The following is a 10,000-nucleotide window of genomic DNA, read 5'->3' as shown; positions in this document are numbered from 1 at the left end:
GAGGGAGGGAAGGAAGAGGGCAGGAGGGAATGGTGGAAGGAGAGAGGGAGGGAAGAGGGAGGGAGGGGAGGGAGGGAGGGAGGGAGGGAAGAGGGAGGGAGGGAGGATGGGATGAGAGGCAGGGGGAATGGTGGAGGGAGAGGGAGGGAGGAAGAGGGAGGGAGGGAGGATGGGAAGAGAGAGGCAGGGGGAATGGTGGTGGGAGGGAGGGAGGGAAGAGGGAGGGAGGGAGGGAGAGGCAGGGAGGCGAAGAGGGAGGGAGGGAGGGAGGAAGAGAGAGGCAGGGGGGAATGGTGGAGGGAGGGAGGGAGGGAGGGGAAGAGGGAGGGAGGGAGGATGGGAAGAGAGAGGCAGGGGGGAATGGTGGAGGGGAGGAGGGAGGGAGGGAAGAGGGAGGGAGGGAGGATGGGAAGAGAGAGGCAGGGGGGAATGGTGGAGGGAGGGAGGGAGGGAAGAGGGAGGGAGGAGGGAGGGAGGGAGGGAGGGAAGAGGGAGGGAGGGAGGGAGGGAAGAGAGAGGCAGGGGGGAATGGTGGAGGGAGGGAGGGAGGGAGGGAAGAGGGAGGGAGGGAGGATGGGAAGAGAGAGGCAGGGGGGAATGGTGGAGGGAGGGAGGGAGGGAGGGAAGAGGGAGGGAGGGAGGGTGGGAAGAGAGAGGCAGGGGGGAATGGTGGAGGGAGGGAGGAAGGGAAGAGGGAGGGAGGGAGAGATGGGAGGGAGGGCAGAGGGAGGGAGGGAGGGAGGGAGGGAAGAGGGAGGGAGGGAGGAGGGAAGAGAGAGGCAGGGGGGAATGGTGGAGGGAGGAGGGAGGGAGAGGAAGAGGGAGGGAGGGAGGATGGGAAGAGAGAGGCAGGGGGGAATGGTGGAGGGAGGGAGGGAGGGAGGGAGGGAAGAGGGAGGGAGGGAGGATGGGAAGAGAGAGGCAGGGGGGAATGGTGGAGGGAGGGAAGGAAGGAAGAATGAGAGAGGGAGGATAGGAAGAGGGAGGGAGGAGGGAAGGAGGATGGGAAGAGGGATGGAGGGAGGGAGGCTGGGAAGAAGGGAGGGAGGGAAGAGGGAGAGAGGGAGGATGGGAAAAGTCAGAAGGGAGCGAGACTTGGAAGAGAGAGGGAAAGAGGGAGGCAGGGGACTGATAATTGATGGAAGGGAAGTAATGAGGAAGAAAATGAAGGGGAGAAAAGGAAAATGGAGAGAAGCAATAGAGAAAAGGGAAGGAAAGTGAGGACAAATAAAGGATAGGAAAGCAGAGGAAAATGAATAAGAATGAAGTGAAGTGAAGTAAAAAGGAAAATAATAACGTGATACAAGAAGAGGAGAATGAAGCAAAGGGACGGGAAGAGGAGAGAAAAATAAAGTGAAATAAGGAGCAAATAAATGAGAGAAAGATATACAAAATAACGTAATGCAATAGTGAATTTAAGAGTCAGTCACGTCGTTCACAGAAAACGGAAGAGTGGGAAGTAGAAAGACAAAAGAAAAAAGAAAAAGAAAAAAATAAATAATAGTAATAATAATAATAATAATAAGGATAATATGATGAAAGTTCACTAACATAATTATAGATGAAATATCGCAATTCGTGACTCATAACAAAAATTTAACAAGATATGAAAGAATATAATTCCATAAAATATAATGAATTCTTAAACCTCACGCTTCGTCGAAATATTCATTCTCATAACAAAAGCGACGGAGAGAGAAATACCAAGAGAAGAAAATGGTTATAGTGGTGAAGTAAAAGTATTGAGGCGGGGATAGCATGCCTAGGAAATTACTTAAAGATAACAAGGAAGAACGAAGAACAGGCGTAGGACAATCGGGGAAGAACAAGCATAGAATAAAAGAAAAAGAAGAAGCACAAGAACAAGCATAGAAGAACAAGGTCAAATGCAGAACGAGAGAACAACAAACGCAGAGCAAAACACGTAGAGGAACAGTCTCGAGACGAACAGAGAGCAAATACGGAACAAACGGAGAAAAACAAACATAAAAGACGTGGAAAGCAATTCAAGAAGAACCATTGGAGGACAAAAAAAAAAAAAAAAAAAAAAAAAAAAAAAAAAAAAAAAAAAAACGCCCTTTAAAGTTAACAGACAAAAATCAAGCAGAGAACAAACGAAAAACAGGCGCAAATATAAAAGAGAAAACAACCGCAGGACAAACGCAGACCAAACATACAACCGACCCAAGAGAACACGCAGAGGAACCCCCTCTACCGAATGACTTCCGCTCCAGCAATGAGGGAGATGATCGCGCGTTTCCCGAAGGCCTCGATCCCCTTGGCCTAGAGTGTCGTGCGCATCTTGACCGTCTTTTGTTTAGAGAGAGGGAGAGAGAGAGAGAGGGAGAGAGAGGGAAGGAGAGAGAGAGAGAGAGAGAGAGAAAGAGAAAGAGAAAGAGAAAGAGAAAGAGGGAGAGGGAAGAGAGAGAGAGAGAGAGAGAGAGAGAGAGAGAGAGAGAGAGAGAGAGAGAGAGAGAGAGAGAGAGAGAGAGAGAGAGGAGAGAGAGAGAGAGAGAGAGAGAGAGAGAGAGAGAGAGAGAGAGAGAGAGAGAGAGGAGAGAGAGAGAGAGAGAGAGAGAGAGAGAGGAGAGAGAGAGGAGAGAGAGAGAGAGAGAAGAGAGAGAGAGAGAGAGAGAGAGAGAGAGAGAGAGAGAGAGAAAGAGAGAAAAGTAAGCATCTCGGTTGTCTTTTGTTTGTAGCGAGAGAAAGAGGGAAGGAGGGAGGGAGAGAGGAAGAGAGGGAGGGAGGGAGGGGGAGAGGGAAAGAGGGAGGAAGGGAAAGAGGAAAAGAGGGAAAGAGATTCAGAGACAGAGAGATGGAGAGAGATAGAGATAGATAGATAGAGAGATAGAGATAGATAGATAGATAGATAGATAGATAGAGAGAGAGAGAGAGAGAGAGAGAGAGAGAGAGAGAGAGAGAGAGAGAGAGAGAGAAGTATGAATGAGTACAAGTTAATTCATAAATTGAGCATGTTACAAATAAATTGAGCTTTTTACAAATAAATTGAGATTTTAACAAAGTAAAGTTATACATATATATATATATATATATATATATATATATGGTATAAAAACCCTCAATGCAAAAACATTGTGAGTATTTATAACATAGTATCAATACAGAAGAGTATTTTCCATTCATATATATATATATATATATATTAATAGATCCAAAAACACTGCAATATAACACGAGAGTAAAATAAATACTTGCGTCTGGGTTATACGTTTGTTATAGAGCAGCATTAGATTTTCCATACGTTTATTGAATCTACATCGAGTCACTTAGACGCAGGTCAAGTCAAATTGAATACAGATCGAGTCAAGTTGAACGCAGATCGAGTCGAGTCGAGCGCAGATCGAGTCAAGTTGAACGCACATCAAGTCAAGTTAAGCGCAGATCGAGTCAAGTTGAACGCAGATCGAGTCGAGTCGAGCGCAGATCGAGTCAAGTTGAACGCAGATCGAGTCAAGTTGAACGCACATCAAGTCAAGTTAAGCGCAGATCGAGTCAAGTTGAACGCAGATCGAGTCAAGTTGAACGCAGATCGAGTCGAGTCGAGCGCAGATCGAGTCAAGTTGAACGCAGATCGAGTCAAGTTGAACGCAGATCGAGTCAAGTTGAACGCAAATCGAGTCAACTTGAACGCAGATCGAGTCAAGTTGAACGCAGATCGAGTCAACTTGAACGCAGATCAAGTCAAGTTAAGCGCAGACCGAGTGGAGCTAAGCGCAGGTCGGCGAGGGTTGCGCGTCAGCAGGAGCAGCACCATGCGCCGTCGGAGCACTGGCGGTACTGATCCCGCGCCGGACTATGGTCTCAACTCCTTCGCTTGACCCAGTCTCGCGCGCACAAAAACAAGCCGCTTTTCTATTCGTTTTCGTCCTTTGCCGCAATGTTTCGGCTTCGTTATTATGTTTTTTATACTTTTTACTTTTTATTTTCATATGCGATTAACAAACTGTTGGTTTATTTACTTGTTTTTCATTGTAAACAGCTAATTTTACCTCCAAAGTATAGTATGAGATCAACAATAGAGCGTCTTACAGTGAATAACTGAGTGCATACTTTTGGTTTAGAGTGGAATTAAGCGAGAGAGCTGTAGCAAAATATCATTTCTCGCCAAAAGCATTGGTAAATCATTTCCAAAAGTTGCTATTTACATTCTGTCAACCACCTGTCAACGTGCTAACAGCAGCTTAGAGCAAAAATAATTTTTTTATCTTTAGAATTAGAATATTTTTATAGTTATAAATATAAACAAAACTAATATATAAATAAGATCATAACTTTTTGTAAATAATCATGCTAATCATTTTACATTCTATTACCATGGAAAATGAGCAAGAAATATACAACTTGCAACTGTATCTATCTTCTGTTGTAGCATCTATATACCTATATATGCTATATATGTATATATATCTATATATATGATATGTAAGAATGAGCGTATATATATGTATATGAATATATATACATATATATGTATATATATACACATATATGTATGTATAGATATATATACATATATATGTACATATATATATTTATGTTTATATGCATACACACATTCATATGTCCATATATATACAGATATACATGCATATATATATATATATATATATATATATATATATATATATGATATATGTGTATGTATATGTATATACATACATACATTTATAAATATACATATATATATATATATATATATATATATATATATATGCATGTATGTAAATACAGATATACGCTTACATATATAGACAAACTCGCAAAATATATACAAACATACACACATATGTGTCTGTAAATACTTTATGATCAAAGGCAAGAGCATTCTTCCTAACACTAAGAAAAACAACCAAAGTAAAAGTTACTCTTTCGGAGACACAAACGTTCCCGTCGGCTGTGACGTCACAAACCCGTTCACCTTGAACTTGATTTGGAGTATGATTGCGGGCTGGCGGGCGGGGGGGGGGGGGGGGGGTGCGTGGATATGTATGTTGAGAAAGTATTTCTGTCTGTATATTCACATGCACATATATGTATGTGGTTGTGTTGTGTGTGTGTGTGTGTGTGTGTGTGTGCGGGTGTATATATACACACACGTGTGCGTGCTTGTACACGTGTAAATACGCACGCACGTACTTGTGTGTGTGTGTGTGTTTGAGTGTGTGTGTGTGTGTGTGTGCGTGCGAGTTTGTGTGTGTGTGTGTGTGTGTGTGTGTGTGTGTGTGTGTGTGTGTGTGCGCGAGTTTGTGTGTGTGTGTGTTTGTGTGTGTGTGTGTATGTGCGAAAGAGCCAACTCTGCAAAGGAGGATTATTTCCCCCACCGACTACTCCCGCAACAAAGCGCACAGTAGCTGGTGCGACTGACAGGGTATATCATAGGTTCGTAAACCATAGAGCCAATCTGCAATTATGCCGAGAGAGAGAACAACCGTAGTGTACTGTACCTGGATAGTAATTAGAGTGCGGCTTCCCCCCCCCCCCCCCCCCACACCTCCCATCCGCATTGCGTAAATCACCTGAGAACTGTAATCATATGCCACAAGATTTTTTTTCTCTTTTTTTTTTTTTTTTTCTTTTTTTTTTTTTTTTTTTTTTTTTTGAAGGGGAGGGATAACTACATAATTCAAAGAGGAATTCTTTTTTCTTAAAGGAAGCTATATTTCCTTAAGTGAGTCAGTCTTATGGCAAAATCCTTGTTCGTGATAAACACGATTTTATTAATATTAATTAATATTTTCATGATGTTTCAACACAAGAAGGGGGGGGGGGGCTTCTATTAATAATTCAAATGTTTCTATTTTACTTTATCAGACAAATGTCTTCGTAAGTGAAGACGTCCAGACTATTTTTAAAACTATATCTACCAAATAATATAATAATAGAAAAAATAATAGCAATTTACAATAAAAAAAAAAAATAGACACTTAATTTTTTTTTACCTTAATTTTTTTTATACAGATTCAGGTAAACTTTCTTTTTCTTTTTTTTTTTTTTTTTTTTATTTAAGATTTATCCTTACGTGGATGAATTGTTATGCAACATTTTCCTCTCTGTTTTTCGTTCCCTGTTTTTGTTATTTTTCGTTCAGTAATTCGTATCTCGATAATTATTTTTTTTTTTTTTCATTTGATTTAGCTTCCATAGTTTCTTTTTCCTTTTTTTTATTATTCATTTTTTTATGCAATATATTTTGTTTTTGCGTTATTCATTATCATTTTTTTTTCTTTCTTTTTCATTTATCATCTTCTCTTTTATTTTATTTTTCATTCTCATCTCTTTTTATTCATTACCATCTATTTTGTTTTTATCTATTACCATCTTTTGTTATTCATTATCATTTTTTTATTATTACCATCTTTGTTATACAACTTTTTTTTTATTAATCATCATCTTTTTATTCTTTTTTTTTTGTTCGTTATCATTTTTTTTATTATAATTATTATTCATCCTTTTCATATTCATTCTCCTTTTTTTTCATAATATTTTTTTTCTTTTTTATTCATTATCATTTCTTTATTCATTATTTTCTTTTTTTTTAATTATCTGTCTATTTATGTTTTATTCATTATAATTTTTTTTAAATTCATTATCGTATCTTTATTCATTATTCTTATTTTATCTATCTATTTTTTTCATTATCATTTTATTTTTTTTATCGTACCTGAATTTGGTACCTGTTTAATTTTCCTGTGTATCTATTTGTCTATCTATCTATCTATCTATCTATTTGTTTATCATCGTATTGTTTTATCTATACATCTATTTGTCCGTTTATTCATTTATTGCATTATTACATTTCCAATAAAAGAATGTCAATAATAATGATAATAACAATAATAAAATAATGATGACAGTAACAATAACAACATTAATAATAATGATAATAATAATAATGATAATAAGGATAATAATAATGATAATGATAACAGTAACAACAGCAACATCAGCATGAATTATAATAAATACTAATCTAACTGTTTAAATTTTAGTCTATGTAGTAAGTGTTCTTTGTAATCTAAGGAGTCAAGACTATTTTAATTTAATTAATTTCCTACTCTTGTTAGTCAAAGTTTTCGATGAGCAGTGTACATACCAAAGTAGATGCGTTAGACGTAATTCTTAAAAAAGAGAGAGAGAGAGAGAGAGAGAGAGAGAGAGAGAGAGAGAGAGAGAGAGAGAGAGAGAGAGAGAGAGAGAGAGAGAGAGAGATATATATATATAGATAGAGAGAGAGAGAGAGAGAGAGAGAGAGAGAGAGAGAGAGATGAAGAGAGAATAAAAAATGAAGAGAGAGAGAAAAAGAAAGATAAAAGGAACAGTGTAACTACAATCACAGAAAAGGTAAGTAAAATTCAGTGCAACTAATGAGAGAGAGAGAGAGAGAGAGAGAGAGAAAGAGAGAGAGAGAGAGAGAGAGAGAGAGAGAGAGAGAGAGAGAGAGAGAGAGAGAGAGAGAGAGAGAGAGAGAGAGAGAGAGAGAGAGAGAGAGAGAGAGAGAGAGAGAGAGAGAGAGAGAGAGAGCATGAGAGACAGAGAGAGCACAAGAGACAGAGAGAGCACAAGAGACAGAGAGAGCACAAGAGACAGAGAGAGGGAGAGAGAAAGGGAGAGAGAGGGAGAGGGAGAGGGAGAGGGAAAGAGAGAGAGATAGAGATAGAGAGAGAGAGAAAGGGAGAGAGAGGGAGAGGGAGAGGGAGAGGGAAAGAGAGAGAGATAGAGATAGAGAGAGAGAGAGACACAGAGAGAGAGAGAGAGAGAGAGAGAGAGAGAGAGAGAGAGAGAGAGAGAGAGAGAGAGAGAGAGAGAGAGAGAGACAGAGAGAGAGAGAGAGAGAAAGAGAGAGAGAGAGAGAGAGATGAAGAAACGTAATAAAAAAAAAATAATAATAAAAAATAATAAGATAATAAGAAAGAATTACGTAAGAAAAGGAGACAATATTGGAACGTAACGAGAGTAAACACGAAACCATTCCTAATGATATCCGCTGTGGGTGTTCGGACTCAGAACAGTACCACAGACATAATAATTTTCTGAGTCGAAGGAACATCTGTTACTTTAAGTCCTTTTTCCTTTTCCCTTATCTACTTAGGAGGGCGGGGGGAGGGGGGGGGGGGTAGAGAGGAGAGGAGGGAATGCAATGTAGGTGTGATTGTGTAACTGTTTATTTATTGAATGTTTTGTGTGTATGTGTGTAATTGTGTTTTTCTTCCTATGGGAGAGAGAGAAAGAGAGAGAGACAGAGACAGAGACAGAGACAGAGAAATAGACAGAAAAAGAGAGTGAGGGGGGGGAGGAGAGTTTACAGATGTATAAAAAATACAACGATTTTTTATGTTGTGTTTACAGGAGATATAGTCATAGTCAAAGTTTGCCATTCATATAGAGATATACAATATTGGCCTTTTCATTCATATATTTATATACTTACTATAAAGGTATAAACATTCATTCACAACAAAGTATACTGATGTAGTTTATTTCTTTCTATCTCTGTGACGACAATATAGATTTCAACCTCCTTCTTAAAACCTAACTAACAGAGTATTGGATTAAAAGATAATACGTGATTTGAAGGGAATCATAGAAATTATTGAAGCTGAGTAAAGTGGATGCTTTCTGACGTTATAATTGACCACATCAAAGTTTGTTATATATATATTTTTTCCTAGTGATGGTAATAATAGTGATAATCAGTAACATCATTCTTGTTGTTATTCAGGTATTATCATCATCATTATTATCATTGCTATCACCATGACCATTATTATCTTTACCACTATTATTATCATCATTATTATGCTTATAATTATTATCATCATTATTGTCATTATCATTTTTATATATCAGTTACTATAGAACCAATTTTTAAAAGTAAATCATGGACAATAACGGCAATTAAACTCTTTATCTAAAAAAAATAAGTAAATTAATAAATAAATTAATAAAGGAAACTGGATAAAATAGATGAAATACATTAACAGATAATAAAAAGCAAACTAATCAATGAATAAATAAATAAATTAATTAGCAAATAAAAGTGAATAAATACAAATGAAAGACTTTGTTCCCCTAATGATATTTAAATGAGAATCGACTACCTCTAGATCTTGCAAAAAAGTAAATGTTGCAGACGCCACGCCATAAACTGTTGCACCATTGCGAAATTAAATTCAGAATGCTTTATTTTGTCATTTTTGGGCAAACATATGATAATAATAAAAAAATAGATAGCAGCAGGTGCTTTGGTAATATCATTAAATCATCTGCCAAGGCTGCAACGTGGCGGTTTGCAATCAGTCCTGACATACGGGGATTTCTATTTGCAATTACGAAGAAAAAAAAATCTGGCTCGGGATGAATAAGAAAAAAAAATATATAATAAATCAGGAAGGTAAAAGATTAATAAAAGAAAATCCCCCTTTCACAAAAAGGGGTGAAGAGGAAGAAGAAAAAAAAAGACGAAAACGAAGACGAAGAAGAAAACAGAAGAGGAAGGAAAAGAAGAAAAAGACGAAGGTGAAGATGAAAATGAAGAAGCAGAAGAAGAAGAAGAAGAAGAAGAAGAAGAAGAAGAAGAAGAAGAAGAAGAAGAAGAAGAAGAAGAGGAAAAGAAGAAGAAAACGAAGAAGAACAAGAACAAGACGAAGACAAAGACGACGAAGACGAAGAAGAAGAAAAGAAAGAAGAAAGCGAAGAAGAACGAGAACAAGAATGAGACGAAGAAAACGAAGAAGAAGAAGACTACAGACAGTCACTAGGCAGTCGGCGTTCAGAACGCGTGGGTGAGGAATGACAAAAAAAATTGTTCTCAAGCCATAATGCTTCTGACGAATGGCTGCGGCCGTGAGTGAGGTTCGTTGATGTTTGTTTGCGGGGAGGAGGGAGAGGGAGAGAAGGAGGAGAGAGAGAGAGAGAGAGAGAGAGAGAGAGAGAGAGAGAGAGAGAAAGGAAGAGGGAGAGGGAGAGAAGGGGGAGGGAG

This window comes from Penaeus chinensis, chromosome 34, assembly GCF_019202785.1.
Source record: "Penaeus chinensis breed Huanghai No. 1 chromosome 34, ASM1920278v2, whole genome shotgun sequence".
In the NCBI taxonomy this organism is placed as follows: Eukaryota; Metazoa; Arthropoda; class Malacostraca; order Decapoda; family Penaeidae; genus Penaeus; species Penaeus chinensis.
Note: the sequence above shows the minus strand (reverse complement) of the source record.